This window comes from Pipistrellus kuhlii, unplaced genomic scaffold (genome assembly GCF_014108245.1).
Source record: "Pipistrellus kuhlii isolate mPipKuh1 unplaced genomic scaffold, mPipKuh1.p scaffold_m20_p_1, whole genome shotgun sequence".
NCBI lineage: Eukaryota > Metazoa > Chordata > Mammalia > Chiroptera > Vespertilionidae > Pipistrellus > Pipistrellus kuhlii.
This window is the reverse complement of record NW_023425404.1, coordinates 117931574-117952118: the sequence shown is the minus strand read 5'-3', so window position 1 is coordinate 117952118 and position 20545 is coordinate 117931574. Positions and strand designations below refer to the sequence as shown.

General features: G+C 45.1%; 1 protein-coding gene and 1 pseudogene across 1 annotated transcript in view; one reads left to right on the top strand and one right to left on the bottom strand.

Moving 5' to 3' along the window:
* The window catches only part of PFKFB3 (6-phosphofructo-2-kinase/fructose-2,6-biphosphatase 3), an 88856-nt gene that overhangs the window by 37105 nt on the left and 31206 nt on the right, over positions 1-20545 (bottom strand). The gene's annotated exons all lie outside the window — the stretch shown is intronic.
* On the top strand, positions 13529-13681 carry LOC123653243 (annotated as a pseudogene).

Sequence of the window (20545 nt, the reverse complement as noted above, 5' to 3'; positions counted from 1 at the left end):
GAACGGAGTGTTTCCCTAATTCCTCCTGCTTTCCCACTCTACCCAATTCTGTGAAATCAATCATATATTTGGGAGGTTCCATTCCTTCCTGTATTAGTCAGCGTTCTCCAGAGAAACATATGTATACGTATGGACGTATACGAGGAGACTTATAGGAATTGGCTCACGCAGTTATGGAGTTTAAGAAGTCCCACATCTGCTGTCCGCAGCTGGAGATCCAAGAAAGCCAGCGGTGTGATGCAGTCTGAGCCTAAGGCCATCTTGGGGAGGACCATCTGCTTTTTTTAGACTTTTGATACAGAATCAAACGCTAACCTCTTCCAGAAATACCCTCACAGACTCACCCAGGGAAAATGTTTTACCAACTATCTGGGCATCACCTGGCCTAGTCAGGTTGACACACAAAATTAACCATCACATTTTTCAATAGCCACTCTCCCCATCTTCCTTCACATCAGAATTTCTGGTTTTATTTTATTTTATTATTTTTTTTGTTCATCCTCACCCAAGGATATTTTTCCATTGATTTTTTAGACAGGGTGGAAGGGAGAGGGAGAGACAGAGAGAAACATCAATGTGAGAGAGACACATCAATTAGTGCCTCCTGCACACACCCCAAGCAGGGCCGGGGAACCTGCAATCAGACCAGAATCAAACTCGGGATCCTTCAGTCCACAGGCCGACACTCTATCCACTGAGCCTAACCGTCTGGGCAGAACTTCAGTTTTCAGCTGCCCAGCTAAATGATATTTTTCAGGCTTTCAGGTTAGACATGGCTGAATGGCTAAAGTGTGGCTAGAAAAGAAGATTCATTCCATTACTAAGCAGTGCTACTAACCAGATGATATGTCTTACCCTGAGCTAAACATATCTTCCTGTAATTTCCCCTGCTAGTTCTTATTCTGCTGCTAAGTACACAGTAAGCCTGTGCCCTCTTCCTCAAACATTTGTGAGCAGCTAGCATGTTCCCATTAAAATATGCAAACTTCAGGCTAAGAAGCCCACTCCTGGACTTCAAGACAGTGTGAACACAGTTTTCACCCAGCATAGAGCAGAGCCCACCAAGAGTGAATTTGCCTCATGATGTTAGAATCAGGTTCTAGGGAGAAGGCTGTTGAGTGACAGCACTAGGCCTATGGCAAATACCAAAAGGAATCAGGTACTTAAGATTACGATGACAAAAATCAATTTAATGACTCTGTGGATATTCTAGGTTTAGGTTCTCAACTACTGAGAACAAACTTGTTTGAACTCCAAAGCTTATCCCGTGGAGGTAGGGTGGGGATGTGGACGACGCAGTATAGTGTAGGGAAGGGGCTAGGAGCTAGGAGCCTGGACCTTACAACAGACCCTGCCTATCTCTACCAGGCGGGAAGACTTCCCTCTCTGGATCCCCAGTTCCCTCATCTGCTGATGAACCAGATGTTCTCTAAGCATCACTTCCTCTTCTCCAATGATTCCAACTGTTCCCAAAGATATATCAGTATAAAGTTGACAGTGATTACTAAACTACAGTATAAACAACTTAAAATAGGGACAGCTATTCATTTTTTGTACCACCAGAGCCTACTATAGTGTCAGGCACATAGGAAATGTTCAGTTCTATGCTTGTTTGATGAAGAATTATTACATTTGCAATGATCATATTTGTATGGCTCACATTGTGGGCTGTGCTCCCGTAACTGTCCCAGGAATCACAGGGCTAGTAGGCAGACAGACAGCCACTCGCTGTTGCGATTAGTTGGTTCATCTGTAAAAGGAGGATAATAGCTGCCCTACCTACCCCATGAGGTGGTTATGAGGACCAAACAACAATGAAGACACGCTCTTTGGAAATACGGTGAAGTACTCAACAAATAAATGAAGACCAGCATTTTGAAATTATCCAGGCCCTCCCTGAAATGGGTGATTGAGAAGTCTGAACAGACGGTCTCTGATCGTGACTGCTCTGTGATCTAGTCTCTTCCCTTGGTTTCCTCAATAGGTTGACTCCGCCTGTCCCCCCACCCCCAATACACACACAAAGGTGAGGGGAAAGAGCGGAGGCAAAACAACTGAGGTCCCTGCCCCAAGACTTTGGTGAGGTCAGGAACTGACAACCAAACCAATTTCTGCTGAGTGCGAGAAGCAAAGGGAGCCCGGGGTTGGGAAAGTGGGGAATGGGCACTGTGTTGCAAGGCCTGCTTACGCGATGCAGGACGTGTAAGTCTGCGGAGTGGTGCAACTCCAGGATTGGGACATAGGAGTTGGCATTCTTTCCCTTCTCTGTTTCCCCTCACACTACTTCTTTCTTCCAGTGGAAAACATTCTAAAAATAGAGAAAAATATTTTGTCTTAATGCAGGTTTTGGAAAACACTGCTGACTCGATGTTGGAAAACCTACCAGGGCTGGGCTGTATTCATGCGCAGCGTTCAAATCAGATCGTGGGGTGGTCTGCAACTGCCTGTGTCAGGACCACACGTAGGCACTGTGTTCAATTCTGGGTGACACCTTTTTTTTTTTTTTTTTTAATATATTTTATTGATTTTGTACAGAGAGTAAGGGAGATTGTTAGAAACATCGATGAGAGAGAGACATCGATCAGCTGCCTAATGCACACCCCCTACTGGGGATATGCCCGCAACCAAGGTACATGCCCTTGACCACAACCAAGGTACATGCCCTTGACCGGAATCGGACCTGGGATCCTTCAGTCCCCAAGCCGACGTTCTATCCATTGAGCCAAACCGGTTTCAGCTGGGTGACACCTTTTAAGAGAACATTAACAAATCCATATTCCTCCATATAAGAAAAATCTGGATAATTCAAGCCATCTGGAAGCCATGCTCTGTGAGGAATAGCTAAAGAACTAGATGTTAGCTAGAGAAAAAGATAATGAGATAAAATAATAACCACTTACAAATACCGGAGGAGCTGACTTGCATTGTGTTGCTCGCGTGAGCTGAAACCAGATTGCTTACTGGAAAACACAAGGGAGGGACTTTCAGCTATCCCACAAACTAACAATGAGATAGAAACGTAGCAACTGCCTGCCCCACTAGGATTCTCAGCAGCAGCTACATGTCCAGTGTGGAAAGCTTTGCAGAGGGTTCCTGCAAAAGCTGGCAACCAAACTAGTGGCCTCTGGTTTGTGAGCCCTGCAGATGGGGGATCCTATGATTCTGTGAGGGCTTAAGATCAAGCCCCAGCTCACCAACTTAATAACTGAGCAGGATACTTCTCTGCATATCAAGTCTGGAATGATACCATGATCTCAACTGCAATATTAAGTGAATCTGGGCATAAAGCTGCTGATCTAGTATTTAGTCATACAAGGGCCATGGACTGGGTAAGACATAGCTTTGACAAGTCCCTTGGAGTCAACCTGCTGGCATCACAACGAGAAATGTGCTGCAGTTTCTTTCCATTCACATCTTGGGGCAACTGGAGATTGTTATGGCATGTCACAGGCAAATCAAAGACTGGCTTAAAGCTCCACATTAGAAGTTTGACATCTACCCCAGTATTCCCTGTCTAGTGTTCATTGATATCTCAGGGTGATATAGCAGTCCACATTCCAAGTACAGTTTTGTTTCAATATTTACTTTTTAAATCAATAAATTCAATCTTTAAATGTTTTTCCTATGGCAGCCTTAGAGGTATGCCAGTAGACCTCCCTGTAAGAAAAACTTGCATATCAGCTGCCTGGGAGGCAGTTAAATGAGACTCCGGCTGCATCACCTCGGGATCTGAGGCAGCATCTGAACTGAGGCCACGCTCCTCCTGGCAGCTCCCAGGTGATTACTGAGCACAGCAGTGCACCGGGGCCTGGCCATTTCTGCCCACAGAGGGGCTCCTCCTCAGGGAGCTTTTCCCTGAGCTCCCACAGGGCCAGCTGCGGCTTCTCAGAGCCACCCTGAAATGTGAGGCTCTGGCCCCACTCCCACTTCCTTCCTGCCCATCGCCTTCCACAGGTATCAGACCCACAACCCTCTCCCTTTAGTTATCTCAATAAATCTTTTGCACTTTCAATTCCATCTTAATGTCTGCTTGCCAGAAGACCCAACCACTACATTTTTCATTAAAACAAAATAGCTTGAAAGCATCTTCTGTACACTATACACTTGAAAGTATCGAGTGTACTTCTGACATTTGGCTGGCTCTCTCAGATGAGTTATCACAGGCCACTGTGATAGGTTTGGTCATTAAACAGCTTCAGATGGATTTAATATCAGCCATTTAGTATTCAATTTATACCTGTTATTGATCACTGTTTAAAGATAGGAAGCATAGGGAATACTGATGTTGAAATATGAGTCATGAGCAAATGATAAGGATATGTCAAAAAAGACACAGGAGAAAAGAAAAAGGAAAGAAAACCCTACCCAGTTTTGCTCAGTGGTTGGAGCATCGGCCCTTGGACTGAAGAGTCTTGGGTTCAATTCCGGTCAAGGGTACAAACCTCAGTTACAGGCTCAATTCCCTGACTCAGTCAGGGCATGCAAGGGAAACAACCAATCAATGGGTTTCTCTCATATCAATGTTTCTCTCTGGGCATCTCTCCCCGTCCCTTCCACTCTTTCTAAAAATAAGTGGAAAAAATATCCTCAGGTAAGGATTAACAACCACAAAAAAGGAACAGAACATAAAAGACACAAGAGCTTACTTTAAAGGGTTCCATTGGCCAAAGCTGGCACATTCTGAGCAACAAAATAAATAATAATAGTAATAGATTATAAACCTGAGAAAACTTAGAATCCCCAGATCCATTCAACTATAAATAAAATGAATGAATGAATAAACGAGTGCAGGAAATGAGCTAGCTTTTCCTTAGAGCAGAATTCGGACAAATGTAAAAGGAATGATGGAATTTGCAAATCACCACTTGGTAATCACCATTGTAATAATTATTTCAGACAAGAATACTCAAGTGAGTGCAAGTTTGACAAGAAACAGGACATATGCATTCTCAAAATATCTCCCCGCAAAATAGCTATTAATTACAAAAAAAAATTAGTAAGTTTACAGTAGAGAAACGTGACAGATATCATCTTACCCAAGGAATCACAGTTAACACCACCAGGAGTGGGAGAGAGATACATGTGTCTCCTTATGAGATGCACTAAGACGCTTCACCACTTCTCAGGCATTCCTGCCAAAGATGCAGAACTTCACTCTAATCATAAAGAAGCAACAAATGAACCCCATTCAGGAATAGTCTAAGAAAGAAATGGCCTGGATCCCAAAGGAATATTGGCACACCCATGTACATAAAAGCAGTATTCACAGTAGCCAAGAGATAGAAGCAACCCACAGATGAATGGATAAACAAAATCTGGATTATACACACAATGGAATATTATTCAGTCTTTAAAAAGGAAGGAAATCCTGTTATATGCTACAACATGGATGAACCTTGAGTCCATCAAGCTAAATAAAATAAGCCAGTCCCAAAAAGACAAATACTTTTATGTCTCCACTTATATGAGGTATCCCAGGTGGGTGGGAGCATAGATAGGTAGGTATAACAGAGGGTCTCTTCTGAGATAGATGGATAGATAGATAGAGAGATAGATAGATAAGTAGGCAGAGGAGAGAGAGAAAGATTGAGAGAGAAAATGAAAACACAAATAGGGTAAAATGTTAACATTTGCAAAAATATGGGTGAAGGCTATCCTAGAATGCTTTGTGCTACTTTTGCAACTTTCTAATAAGTCTGAAATTATTTCAACACAAAAAATTAGTGCTTGCTTCAGCAGCACATATTTTAAAAATTTAAAAAAAGAAAAGAAAAATTTAAACACAAGCATTTTAGTTTCATGAGGCACATAAAATGATAAACCTTCTGAACATTCACCTCAAAAGGATTTCCCTCATAATTGGAAGTTTCGTGCATCTGATCAAAGTTATTTTTAAAAATACATATTTTTAAAATTTCATTAACTTGAGAGGGAGGGAAGAAGAAAGAGGGAGAGAGGAACACCGATCACCAAACACCAGTTACCTCCCACATACACTCCAACCCATGACCTAGGTATGTGCCCTGAACAGGAATTGATCCCACCACCTTTTGGTGCACAGGACGACACTCCAACCAACTAAGCCACACTGGCCAGGGCTGATCAAAGTTCTTATACAACAAATCAAAGACACCTCTAAACTGTCAAAATCTAATGTTGAAATATAAAGTATAATGACAATTTTCAACAAACCCCTTTCAAGAGATAGAGTATTTTCTCATAAAAAAATGTACAATGCCATTTATTTTTCTTTCAGTTTCTTTGTATTGAATTTATTGAAGTGACATTGGTTAAAGCACAATGCCATTTTTGAATTTACCTCTCATACTTCCCTTCTATAATGAAATTAAATAGCATGTGTTAACTGTAAAATATAAAAAGCTGAAGATTTATGTCCGTTTATGTGGAGATACTGTTCTTTGTGGCCCTGCAGCCATCCCCGCATTTCTTCCTGGCTCACTGAACTTTGATTTGGCAAATGCCAGGGGCAGAAATCCCCAATTTCAAGGCAAGTTGCCTCCTAAACCATCCATAGGGATGAGTTGTGATTGGGCTCACCCGCCCACCCACCCACACCCTGCACCCACCGCCACTCCCTTGTCTGGATGTAATCATATGGCCAGTTCCTTACAGTAAGCAATAAACAATGTCCTTTGGTTTAATCTATGGCACTATTGTCTATTACCCAAAAGCATTAGAGTCCAAAGCATTCCTAACTAGTAAATATATCATGAATGTCATAAAAATCTACTAATACAGACCTGGCCAGGTGGCTCAGCTGGTGGGAGCATCATCAGTACACCTAAAGGTTGAGGGTTCAATTCCAGGTCAGGGCATATATCTAAGTTGTGGGTTCGATCCCCAGTCGGGCATGTATGGGAGGCAACAGATGGATGTTTCCCTCTCACATGGATGGTTCTCTTTCTCTCTCCCCACCCCCTCTCTAAAATCAATAAACATATCCTCAGGTGAGGATTTTTTTAAAATCTACTAATTCAAACCAGGTCCTGTGCTGAAGTTTAACATATATTTTCTCAACAACTCAGTCAGGTAAATAATAGTGTCACCATTTTTCAGATGAGGAAATCCATGCTGCGAAGTAAAAATCCTATTCCAAGATTTTAAACAAGATATGTCGGATCGAAAAGTTGAAATGAACCATACTATTAACCAGTGAGCCCCACTGGGCTCCTGAAATGAAACCCCTTTTAAGGAATATATATATATATATATGGATCTGGTTAAAGGAACCAAGAAAAGAGGAAGATCATCCGGTCTTAGGTAGAGAAGGTCTGCTAGGGAACCTCGGGAAGGGGGACCACTGGGGAACCCCCTTCACGGCACCTCGGAGGTATGCCAGGGAGCCTCCCACCCCAAGCCCCAGATGTTTAAGTTCCCAGGCAGTGAGCCCAAGCTCATCAGCCCTAACCTCTCCTGCTCACTTATCTGCTGGTCCTGAAACATTTGCCTGGTGGCAGATAGAGCCTGTCATTTCTCAGTTTGACCTCCAATGAAAATTTGAGTTAGCACTCTAACAAAAACAGTAGGATACAGTAAACATTAACAATTAGCAAGTAGCCAAAACCGGTTTGGCTCAATGGTAGAGCGTCGGTCTGCGGACTGAAAAGTCCCAGGTTTGATTCTGGTCACGGGCATGTACCTTGGTTGCGGGCACATCCCCGGTAGGGGGTGTGCAAGAGGCAGCTGGTCGGTGTTTCTCTCTCATCGACATTTCTAGGTCTCTATCCCTCTCTCCTTCTCTCTGTAAAAAAATCAATAAAATATATTTTAAAAAAACACAAACAATTAGCAAGTATTACAGAGACTATCTTCTGAGTCCTTTCTTCCCCTTTTTTTTTTTTTTTTTTTTTACGATGGGGTAGCAGTTGTGCCAGAGAACTCAGGAGCCCCTCATTGGAAATTGGGAGGAAAAAGAAGAAATTCCTGGGTCCCAGCAGCTGGGCTTTCGGTAAGCGGGGATATAGAGCAAGGCTGTGTGTCTAGATAGGGGTAATTCTGTCACTTCCTGTAATGTGTTCAAATGTATTGACAAATTACCTCATATTAAAAGGAGCTTTCTTCCAAAGGATTCCATAACTGAGAGGTCCCTGTGTATTGTCTCAGAGATGAAGAACCCTTGTTGGAAGAACACATGGGCCAGTTCAGCCCTTTCCATATGAAATGGAGGATGGAATTGCTTGGCTTCTATTACATCATAACCTCAGGGAGTACAATTTGAAGAGCTTTACCTAAAATGAGGACTCAAAATAGGGTATCACATATGTACTATGTAGTAAACAGAGACCATAGGCTTCCAACAATGTGCATCCCACAACTCGGGCCCAGGTCAGACATGGATCACTGCACACTAAAGCATTGGTGGAAAGTGGGTGAGTTGAGTCACCTGCAAAAACACGTACTTTATAAATGGTTACAGGTTAACCCAGTAGTTGTTTCTATAAACAATGATGGATCAAATGATAATGTAGGGAAAGAACTGGAAGACCTTCTGGGCAGATAAGAGATTCACCTAAAAGCCATCTGGGGCACATTCTGTTCATCTAAGTATTTCTTCCACTGCAGTCTCATGTAAAGCGAAAACCTGGCCTCCTGACTATTTAAATCAGCACTTTTATGTTTTGGGTTTCAATAAGTTGAGATCCCAACCTGGCCCTATGGCTCCAGTGATTGGAACATTGTTCCATAGACTGAAAGGGCTTGTGTTTGATTCCCGGTCAAGGCAAATACCAGTCAGGGCATGTACAAAAGGCAATTGATCAATGTTTCTCTCTTACATCTTATGTTTCTTTCTCTCCCTCCCTGATCTCTATCTCTAAAAATCAATAAAGATAGGTGTGCTCATTGACCATCCAGCCCTCACAAAGATAGAAGCACCCACAGCTAATAAGGAAAGAATATGCTAATTAATCACCTCACCCTCAAAGATGGTGGCACCCTCAGCCATACCAAGGAAGCAGGTACGTGCAACACAGCCAGTCCCACGCCCTGGCGGTTCCGGCCACTCTGCATGCCTGCCTCCTGAGTCCCCCAGTTCCCTTAGCCCCCCAGCCACTCAGGGCCAGCCCAAGGCACAGGCAAGCCTTAGATGGCAACTTCCCGGCCGCCCAGGGCCGCCCAAGGCTCAGGTAACCAGGGCCGGCCAAGGCTTGCACTGCTGACAATGGCAGCAGCAGAGGTCTGATGAGTGCGCCGCCTCCCCTGATCGCTGGGTGGCCTCCTGCTCCTGAGGGCTCCCAGACTGTGAGAGGGGGCAGGCTGGGCTGAGAGGCCTTCTTCCAGTGCATAAACTTTCATGCACTGGGCCTCTAGTAAATAAATAAAATGAAAATAAAATTAATTGGAGGTCCCATGCTGATATGCTAGATAATCTAGAGTGAACAACAAAATCTGAGTATTTAACCTAAACTATGATATAAATTACTGGCTTTCAAAAGTCAGTGACACACAAGAATCATCCAGAAACTTTTAGAAAACACATTTGACTCTTGAACAATATGGGGATTAGGAACACTGACATGGGCCATGCAGCCAAAAACACACGTATAACTTTTTATTTTATTTTGTTTTAGAGAAAGGAAGGGAGAGAAGAAAGAAAGTATTGGTGTGAAAGAGAAACATTGCTTGGTTGCTTCTCATATATGTCCCAAGGGACGAGAACCGAAACCTAGGTATGACCTGACTGGAAATCGAACCCACCACCCTTTGAAATACAGGATGATGCTCCAACCAACTGAGCCACACTGGTCAGGGTTCCATGTATAACTTTTGACTCCAGAAGGAACTTAACTACAGAAGGAACCAAGATGGAGGGTGGGTAAATGCGGTACCCCCATTCTCCCACAATGACATCATAATTACAATCAAACTACAGAAACAACGTCATTCAGAACCACCTGAAATCTGACTGAATGGAAGTCCTACAACTAGAGAAGTAAAGAAGAAAGCACACTGAGACTGTAGGTGGGCCTTAGGCTTTGCAATTTTGTTTAACTTCTCAAGTGATTCCAGTGTTTAGCCAATAAAAAGATTCCAAATGATTGTCATCACACCTAGTCACAGGGCCAGCATGTGCTGAGCTTCAGGATGGGGCTACAGGAATACAAATATTTTATATCTCGTTGAGGAAACAAGAGATACATGCATGGGAAACTATTAGTAAACCAAATTCTTGGATTTGGAATTATTTTGGAGAGATCTGTGAACAAAAAAAATCAAGCATCCAGAATTAGTGAGCCCCTTGGTATTTCTGTTGTGTCTGAAGCCTTTTTTCTAGATGGCTATAACAAGCCACTTAACAGCCTTGAATCATTTTTTATTTGTTTGTTTTTAAGAATGACCTTCTGAAGGAAGGCTGGATAAATGTTTAGGATACTAAACTGCTCAGTAGTTTCCAGAGAACATTCCTCCTCCTGCCATCATAGCCTGGAAAAGTCCCCTGAAACCTCATCCATCCCACCCAGTCCCTTTGCCCATGAGACTGGAAGTCCCCAGCTGAGAGCAGCAGGTGTGGTGTGGAAGGGAGGAGACTGGGTGCCTGTCTGTGTACATGTATGCATTCGATCCAGTGCTCCAGACCCTGCAGGTCTCGGTCATGTCCATTTTCTGAGCCTGAGGTCAACAAGGCGGGTCCATAAGAACAGACACCCATTCCAGCTGACCCTGCTGTTGAGCAAGAAGGGTCCGTGGGGTGTTGGTAAAGGATTGCACTGTCTGGCAGAGACTCAGCTCTCTGCCCTCCTAAGCCCTGGCCCCAGCCCCTGGTCTAGATGACAAACTTCACCCACATTTGGGTATCGTCCAACTGAGACAGTGAGAGTATGAGGCAGTCTCACCTCCCTCCTCCACTGGCTCCCATTGGCCCCAGAACCAAGGCCCCATATCTCAGCCTGGTAAGGCAGAGCCTAGAGGGGGCCCAAGGTCAGGGGGGTGCCAGGCAGAGGGCGTGCTGCATTTCCATTCGTAGCCCCCCAGATAGAAGCTTGCAGCTCTGCCAGTCCTGTTACACTTTAAAGTGAGACACAGAGCCTGGCATGGAATGCTGGCCCATGGAGATCCTGGGTAAAGGGTCAGGCCTGTGACTCAAGCGGCTCTGCTTCTCCCAGAGTGGCGTTAGCACTCAAGCTGCCCCGTTTGTGTGCTGGACTCCCATCTGCTGCCTTTCCTTCCCACTCCCCTCTTCTAGTTCATGAGGCACAGATTACTCTCGTGCTTACCCATTTCATCCCGTCTCACCCCCTCACGTATTTGAGGAGACATTGGCAGAGTTTCCGGAGCCTTTGCCTGTCTACATTGTGGAAGGAAAATGAAAGTAAGCTTACAGGGAGATCTGATCATAAATTCCTAACTGGGCAGGTCATGGTGGGTAGTCATGCCTCAGGTATATAATATCTTTAGTAAAGGGTTTATCTTTGCCTTAATTAAGCAAGCCCTGTCCAGTATGCTGTGCATCTAGGTTAACACACCTTTGAAATAAGCCAAAACGACCCTCATGAAAGCATATCATTGTTAATCCAACCCCTACCTTGCTTTTCCCCACCTCCACGTAATCTTTGCTCCTTAATTTCAAATGCATAAAGGGAACTGCAAAGCTGTCATTCTCAGGGGGATTTGAGATCTTGCTCCCCAGCATATGTCATCAGCTTGGCTCAAATAAACTCTTATAAAAATTCCCTATAGGTTTGGATGTTTCTCACATTGACATAGACATGGTCTTTCAGCATAGAAAGGAACAAATTGTTGGAAGATAAATGATCAGAAAGCTTTCAGTGAAACTAAGGGGGTTGGACAAATAGTCCAGAATCATCCAAGTGCTGAGCAAGTTCAACTTTTTGCCTACTTCACCTTCATCCGCTGCTCCTCCTCCTCCTAGGAACCAAACTGCCTGCGTTCAAGTCCAGCTTTATAACAATGGAAAGTTGTAACCCACCCACAATTCTTTTGACATTGTGTAAATGCTAACTCTGACTAATATGTAGCTTGAGGATAAAAAGCATGTTTGTTTTATTTGTTAGATATGTTTCCATTGACTTTTAGAGAGGAGAAGTGGAAGGGGGAGTGGAAACATGAATGAGTGTGAAACATTGATCAGCTGCCTTCTACATTCCCTCTACTGGGGACTGAGTCTGAAATGTAGGCATGCTCCCTGACAGGGAATTAAACTGGTGACCTCTTGGTGCATGGGACAACACTCAACCACTAAGCCACTGGCCTGGCAATAAACAGCACATATATACTTTTCATATATTTTTATGAGTTTTTCCCCAATAATGCTAAGAACAGCAAGTCATCCGCAAAAATTTTCTCTGCACATGATCATAAGCCAGCTGCTTATATTGAGTAGGACAAAGATTACATGGGGAAGTGGGCAAAAGGAAAAAGAATGGGTATGCAAATGGGTGTTCAGTGGGGCTGGGGCAGGATTGCATTATTTGGGCCACAAGGTTGTTAAGCTTTCCATGGTAATCGGAAGAATGGACTGCATTCCAAGGAGACTCCCAGGTCCTGGGGATGTACAACTCCCAAACAGGTTAGTTAGAATGCGCTTTCCGAGTGTGAAAGTGTGGGTATGAAATCCAGGCCCCTGGAGTACATATTCTTGTTTTCATTCCCAAGTTCTGACCGAGTAACCTGGGAATTTTGGCTGCATAGAGGGAACTGAGTTTCAAACAGGAAGTAGAGACTTTGGCTCACACATCTGTGGCCCAACCTTGCACACGTGACTCAATAAACAGCATATTTGAGTAAGAAATCTAGGAACTGACTCCAGAAGATATAGACTCTGCCCTTCATTTATGCCAGTTCTGGATATCTGCTGACCTTCAAACATAGAACCAGGGTGAAGAAGACCAGGATGACACACACTAGACCCATAGTCAGCAAATTGCGGCTCACAAGCCACATGCGGCTCTTTGGCCCCTTGAGTGTGGCTCTTCCACAAAATACCACATACTCTAATTAAGTTAATAACAATGAATTATACCTACCTAGATAGCTTAAATTTTAAATATTTGACTCTCAAAAGAAATTTCAATCATTGTACTGTTGATATTTGGCTCTGTTGACTAATGAGTTTGCCGAACACTGCCCTAGACCATCACTGGACCAGTTTTGAGGTCCTTATTGGAATGGACTGGACCACACACACAGATCTTGTCAACACCCTTCCTTTGATTTCTTTGTTCGGCTTTGCCTCTCCCTCCTCATAAAAACCTCTGTCTCACTGAGTCGTGGAGATGGGCTTTATGACAAGAGTCCCCCACCTCCTCAGGTGTCTGACACTTAAATAAAACCGCTCTCCTTTTTCACCAGCATCTGTCTAATGAGTCTGATTTCTGTAGTGGGAGGCAGCCGAACTTGGGTTCTAGTTACAATTTCACCGCTTACCAGCTGTGTGGCCTTGGACCAAGAACTTAACCTCTCTGTGTCTTACTTTCTTCACTGATAAAATGAAAGATAATAGAGCCTAAGATCACTCTCTGCCATCATGTGCTGTTGACTCTTCTTCACTATGTCTTCTCACAAGACTTTCAGGATTCAGAAGTTCCTGGCCAAGAAACAAAGGCTGAATAGGCCTATTCCCCAATGAATTTGGATGAAAACTGGTAATAAAATCAGATACAACTCCAAGAGGAGACATTGAAGAACCAAGCTGGGTCTATAGGGAATCGCACATGAGATGGCACACATACTTATGCTATATCCAGGTTGATTGCATCTTACCACATCACTGTAAAGGTCACTACTATTTGGACAGTTGAGTATGTTTTACTGGGGAATTACTGAAAGAATTATATTAGGTTAATACTAGTGGCCCGGTGCATGAAATTCTTGCACATTAAAAGCAAATTAATTAGAGGAAATATTTTAATATTGCTATTCACCCTTTCTCTATAATAGAAGTGTCAGAGATGAAAGAAAATTAGTAAAATGTATATGAAAATCTTCCTGTAAGAGTCTGGAGCATGCCATGGGACCCAGAGTCAAGTCCCCACCCACCCATGTGCACCTCGAAATCACATGAGACCTAGACCTGGCCTGCCCCACTCCCATTGGACAAGATCCAGACCTGGGTGGCCACACCCCCATCAAGCCCTGCTGGGTATGGGAGGGAGCAGCCTCAGGTCCCCTGCCCTGGCCTGGCGCCAGGCAGCCTGAGGTCCCTGCTGATGCCTTTTACAACTCATTAGGAAAACCTGGCCTCCAAGGTGGGCGCAGCCGTCTTGTGATGGCATGACTGAGTGAGGGTCAATTTACATATAACCTCTTTATTATATAGGCTGTTTCTGCACTAGTAGATTGGATCAGTAATAAACTGTGAGACCTTTAAAAAAAAATAGAGCCTAAAACATATTTTCCATTTTTATTCTTAGCTGATAAAGTCATAACAGCTACTGAATGTACCAGGCATTGTTAGGTACTTTAAACAGATTATCTCTAATCTTTATAAGTACCTAAACATGCGGGTATTATTGTTATTCTAGAGATAAGCAAACAGTCTCAAAGAGATTAAACAACTTGCCCGAGGACATTGAGGGTGGAGGCAATGGAGATCATTCATGGAGGTTATCCAAGGTAGGCCATTTCCCAAGGCGTTTCAAAGGTGATGACTGGCAGTACCCCAGACCCAGAGTAGGTGCACCAAAACCATTTGCTGAGTGGATAAATTAAGGAAGGAACTGATGGCTGTACAAGACAGTGTGTACCCACAGTTTCACAGACAGGCCTAAAGCAACTGGACCAAAGAAACACCGGGACCTGAGTAAACATGGCTCTCCCCACAGTCTGGAAATCACTGATTGTGGCTTCCTTAAATGCCCCATTATGACCAGGGCTGACACACAGTCAGTCTGCAGCCTCGGGAGCTTCATTGGGTACCTTGGCCTTCCCATAACTGGTCTTCATACCAGCTCCAATCACAGCATCCGCCCCCACACATTCATCTCCCAGGCATCCAAAACTCTCAGTCTCACAGTGGTTTTCCATGCTCCCAAAACAATTCCGTGCCATCCCTGTCTCTAAAACTTCCCATTGACTCCATTTTATTGTACTCTATTATGTGAAGAGTGGAAGGGGGGTGAGGGATGGGGCTGGGAAAGACCTAATAAGAGGAATTCATACTAAGATGTGAATGGCTTCATTTCAGTTATCAGGTAGCTTCTGAATTTTTGTTTCATCTAATAGGAGGAAAACCAATCAAGTCAGTCAAGCCCTACCCTGTTATCATTTATTGTAGAGATAAGAAATGTGTCACATGAAAAGCCATATAGCTCGATGTAGGCTAACAGTCTACCCTGAGTCACAGAATCCCCAACTTGGCCAGGCCCTGGGAGGCTGCCTCTCGGATAGGAAGCCCATCTTCTGCAGTCCAGGTATTCCTGCCTACTTCCTGGAGCCTGGCTGGCAGAAGCCTGCACCTCCCATCTAGATTTCACCCCAGTTTCATTACAATCCACTTGATCTGTTTCATAAACTTAGATTTCAGATAAGGTTTTGTTTGAAGAAAAGGTTCTCTGGCTACAATAGATCAGGAGTTAGCGGCAGCTAAGACTGGAACCCAGGTCATTTTTAAAAATAAATATATTATTGAAGTATAATATACATACAAAAAAAACCCCTCAAAAACCCATAGTTCATGTTCATAACAGCACATTTTACAATAGCTAAGATCTGGAAACAGCCCAAGTGCCCATCAGGAGATGAGTGGGTAAAAAAGCTGTGGTATATCTATATCATGTAATAGCATGCAGCAGTAAAAAAGAAGAATCTCTTACCCTTTGAGACAACATGGAGGGAACTGGAGATTATGATGCTAAGTGAAATAAGTTGATTAGAAAAAGACAATGTATGATCTCACTCATATGTGGAATCTAATTAACAAAACAAACTGAAGAACAGAGTGGATCCAGATACATGGAAGCTTGGAACAGAGTGCAGAATCTTAGAGGAAAGAAAGGGGAGGGTGGGCGGGTGAGAGATAATCAACCAAAGAACTTGTATGCATATATGGACACATACAACAGGGTGGTGAAGGCCTAGGCAGGGAGGGGCCAGGAGGACTGGAGGGGGTCAGTGGGGGGACATATGTAATACTTTCAACAATAAAGATTTATTTTTTAAAATATCCTATATAATAAAATAGTAATATGCAAATTGACTGCACCTCCACTACACCCACAGGTCACACCCACCAGCCAATCAGGAGTGAATATGCAAATAAACTCAACCAAGATGGCTGCCAGCCACAGAAAGAAGTAAGGAAGCTTGGATTTCCCCTGCAATGGAGAAAGCCAAGCTTTTTGCCTGCCCTTGCTGGCTTTGGCCATGGTGGGAACCGAGCAATCGGAGCCACTGGGGGTCCCTGCCCAGGGCCCAAGCATTGGCCAGAGGCTTGCAGCCTTGGCTGGGAGCTAAGCCGGGCAATGGGAGCCAGCTGGGGATCCCTGTGGGGGATCAGAGCCAGCTGTGCATCCCTGCCCAGGGCCTGAGCCTCAAACAGAGGCTTGTGGCCATGGCCAGGGCAGAGCCTTCTGATTGAGCCAGCTGGGGGTCCCCTGCCCAGAGCTGGAGGCTTTAGGCCTTGACAGAGGCGGAGCTGGAGATTGGAGGAGATAGGTGTGAACTACAGAAGAAACACCTTTTCTGACCACTCATTGGCTAAGCTCCCTGTATGCCAGTGGTAATATTCTTAGTAACTTGGGTATAAGAATCCAAAAAGGTGATCTGGGGTTTTTCCACCACATTTCTGGGGGGAAAAACAAAGGTCTGCTGCTGGGGACTAAGAAATGTCATAACCTGCCCTAGGCGATTTGGCTCAGTGGATAGAGCCTAGGTTTGCCAACTGCAGGGTCCAGGTTAGATTCTGATCAAGGGCATGTACCTACATTGCAGGCTCCTCCCTGGCTGGGGCCCAGGTCAGGGCTCATGCAGGAGGCAACCAATCAAAGTATTCCTCTCACTTTGATATTTCTCTCTGTCTTTCCCTTCCTCTTCCACATTCTCTAAAAGTCAATGGAAACATATATTCAGGTGAGGAGGGAGGGAGGGAGGGAGGGAGGGAGGGAGGGAGGGAGGGAGGAAGGAAGGAAGGAAGGGTCATATCCTTTGAAAAACACATCTTGAAAATGCCTAAAGAAAGTTATCATTTTTTCATGGTGAAAGGGCTGGAGTCCATGTTGATGAAAACACCTTGGTGGCTGTGGTGACTGGCAGTGGCTGCAGCAGGAGGATGATGGGGTTGGTGCCTTCCCCTGATCAGCCCAGTTGCCTCTCACAAAGGGAGGCCAGACTGCAGCTTAGGCCCATGGGGAGCTGGCCTAAACCATCAGTAGGACATTCCCTGAGGGCTCCCAGTATGTAGGAGGGGGCAGGCTGGGCTGAGGAGCCCTCCCCCGCTCCACACACCCGCCCCCGCCCCCCTGCACAAATTTCGTGCCCCGGGCCCCTAGTAACTCAATAAATGCTCAAAGTTAACACTCCTGAATAATCATTGCCCAGCTCAAGAGCTAGGTCACTACCAGAACCCCAGAAGCTTCCTATGCTCCTTCACCACCCTTGACCAGAATTTTTATTTGTTTGTGTGGTTTGAACTTTATATCAGTGGAATTGCACACATGTATTCTACGTACTTGGTCTAACTTTATTCAATTAACATTTTGTTCACAAGATTTGTCCATGTTGCCTCTTATAGCTATGGTTCCTTCTTTATTCCAAACTAAAAAGAGAATCAAAGGGGAGGTGAAATTGTGCTTGAGAATCAAAGAGGAGGTGAAATTGATGTTTGAGTAGACGTAGGGGTGTCGAACTCAATTAGAGAAGGGGCCAAAATCTAAAATCCAGCCTAAATCGCGGGCCGAATGGTTTACTGAACAGTCATAAACTGTCATTGTGGTGGAAACGCAGCGGAGTGCAGTGATGACAGCGCGGTGCGGGCCACATTGCAAGGCCTGGCGGGACGGATTTGGCCCGCGGGCCTTGTGTTTGACACATGTGAATTAACTGGAGTCAATTAATCTCACTTGGAAACAAAAGAGAAGCTGTCCGTGAGGCACATAAGGACCATACACCCTGGCATCACCCATCACCGCACAGGCTGCAGAAGAGGAACACTGAGCACACAGCCAAGGAGACCCCCGCCTAACTGAGCACCTTCCTCTTGCCTCATGAGAAGCTCACCGGGAAGACAAAATGAGGAGGAAGTACTTCATTCTGGAAGTACTCTCCCCTGTCCTGCCCAAGCTTCCCCCTTGCTCTGGTGAGCCAGGTCTCTGTAGTTCAGTGTCAGCCAGTCTGGCTTCTCAGAATAAAAAAATCCAACTGACCACTGGGCCTCGGGTCTTAGCTGCCTTGGCCAGGGGAATGCAGACAGCTCCAGGCAGCAGGCCCAGAAGGTCAGCCTGGGCCATGGAAGCCCTCACTGGGCAGAACTTGAGCTGCTCACCAGAGTGCCCTGTCTGAATGCCTTGTGATATGGCCACACCAGGTGCTGAGGCATAGTGACTTTGCTAAGAGCCCCTATGGACTGAGAAAGTAGGTTATCTGACCAGATAGAAAGAGTTCAGGGAGGTCTCTATTTCTTCTGGTAAACAGGTCCACATCATTGAAATGATGCAAACAGCTGGTCTGTGCTATGAGACCAGAATGAGTCAGGGATTCAAATCCCTTATTTTACATATAAGGAATCTGAGGCTCAGAGGGCTAACAGGAAAAACATAGGCTGTGGGTCAAGGTCCATATTACTGATTCTCCTTTCACTTTAGCTTGCTGCTTCAAGAGCCTCTAATTCCCATAGCTAATTAGTCACCAACTCCTAAATGTCTCTCATAAATTTTGCTTTCATATTAGTAATATGTTCTTCCCATTCCTACTCAGATTTAAGCCCCAAAAACCTAACCTAGACTATAACTAACCTCATTTCCCAACTCTTTCCCTCCAGCCTCTTCAATTCCAACCATCATGCAGAGCGCTGACAGACTCATTTTCTAAAACAACACTTTCATTCTGTTCTTCCCCTGCTCAGAAACTATCACTGGCTGCCTACTTCCTCTAAGTGCACTATCAATCTCCTCAGTCTTCACTGTAATCTTTCTCACTTATTGCCCCTCCACTCCAGCCATTTGATATACTTTGTCCCCTCAAACTCTCCTGCCCGCCTCTGCTTTTCTTCAGAGCACTTCACCAGAAACTCCTTTCTTCTCCTTTTTGTTTGATCCCTACCCATCCTTCATGTCTTTTAGCATCTTTCCCTTGCAGTAGCCATAATCTTTTATTTCCCATACTAGAGGCCCAGTACATGAAATTCATGCACTCAAAGGGGCCCCTCAGCCCAGTCTTTGCCCTCTTGAAGTCCAGGAATCCTTACGGGATGTCTAACTGATGGCTTAAGCCCACAGGCCTAAGCCATTAGTCAGATCCTTATCACTGCCAGCGGAGGCAGGAGAGGCTCCTGCCACCTCCACTTCACTCATCAGCCAAGAGCCTGGCTCAGGGCTTCTGGCTGAGCGGCATTCCCCATGGGAGCACACTGACCACCAGAGGGCAGCTCCTGCATTGAGCATTTGCCCCCTGGTGGCCAGTGTACATCATAGCAACCGGTTGTTCCATCATTCGGTCAATTTGCATATTAGCCTTTTATTATATAAAACTAGAGGACTGGTGCATGAAATTCATGTGCTGGGTTGGGGGTGTCCCTCAGCCCAGCCTGCACCCTCTCCAATCTGGGATCCCTCAGGGGATGTCCGACTGCCAGACAGGGATAGGGCCTAAACCAGCAGTCGAACAACCCTCTCACAATCCAGGACTGCTGGCTCCCAACTGCTCACCTGCCTGCCTGTCTGCCTGACTGCTCCTAACTGCTTCTGCCTGCCAGCCTGATGACCCCCAAACCACTCCCCTGCCAGCCTGATTGATGCCTAACTGCTCCCCTGCCGGCCCAATTGCCCCCAACTGCCCTTCCCTACAAGCCTGGTCATCCCCAACTGCCCTCTGCTGCAGGCCCAGTCACTCCTAACTGCCCTCCCCTGCAGATTTGGTCCCCCCCCCCCAACTGCCCCCCCTCCTCCCCTGCTGCTGGCCTGGTCGCCTCCAATTGCCCTCCACTGCAGATATGGTTGTACCCAACTGCCTTCCCCTGCAGGACTGGTCACCCCCAACTGCCCTACCCTGCAAGACTGGTTGCCCCTAACTGCCCTTCCCTGTTGGCCTGATCACCCACAACTGCCCTCCCCTGCCAGCCATCTTGTGGCAGCTATCTTGTGACTACATAGGGGCGGCCATTTGTGCGAGGGCATGACAGTCAATTTGCATATTACCTCTTTATTATATAGGATTATATCAAAGGCTGGTGTCTTGTCTGAACCTTTTCATATCAATGGACAAACTAGTGCATGTGTGTGGTTCCCACCCATACTATAAGCTTCTTCAGAACATGAATATTCTTCTCTGTAACCAACCTAGTGCATAGCACAACCTCAATGGAATGCAGGTGTAAAAACATGTTGACTGACTAACACACAAGAGAAGCCAGCAA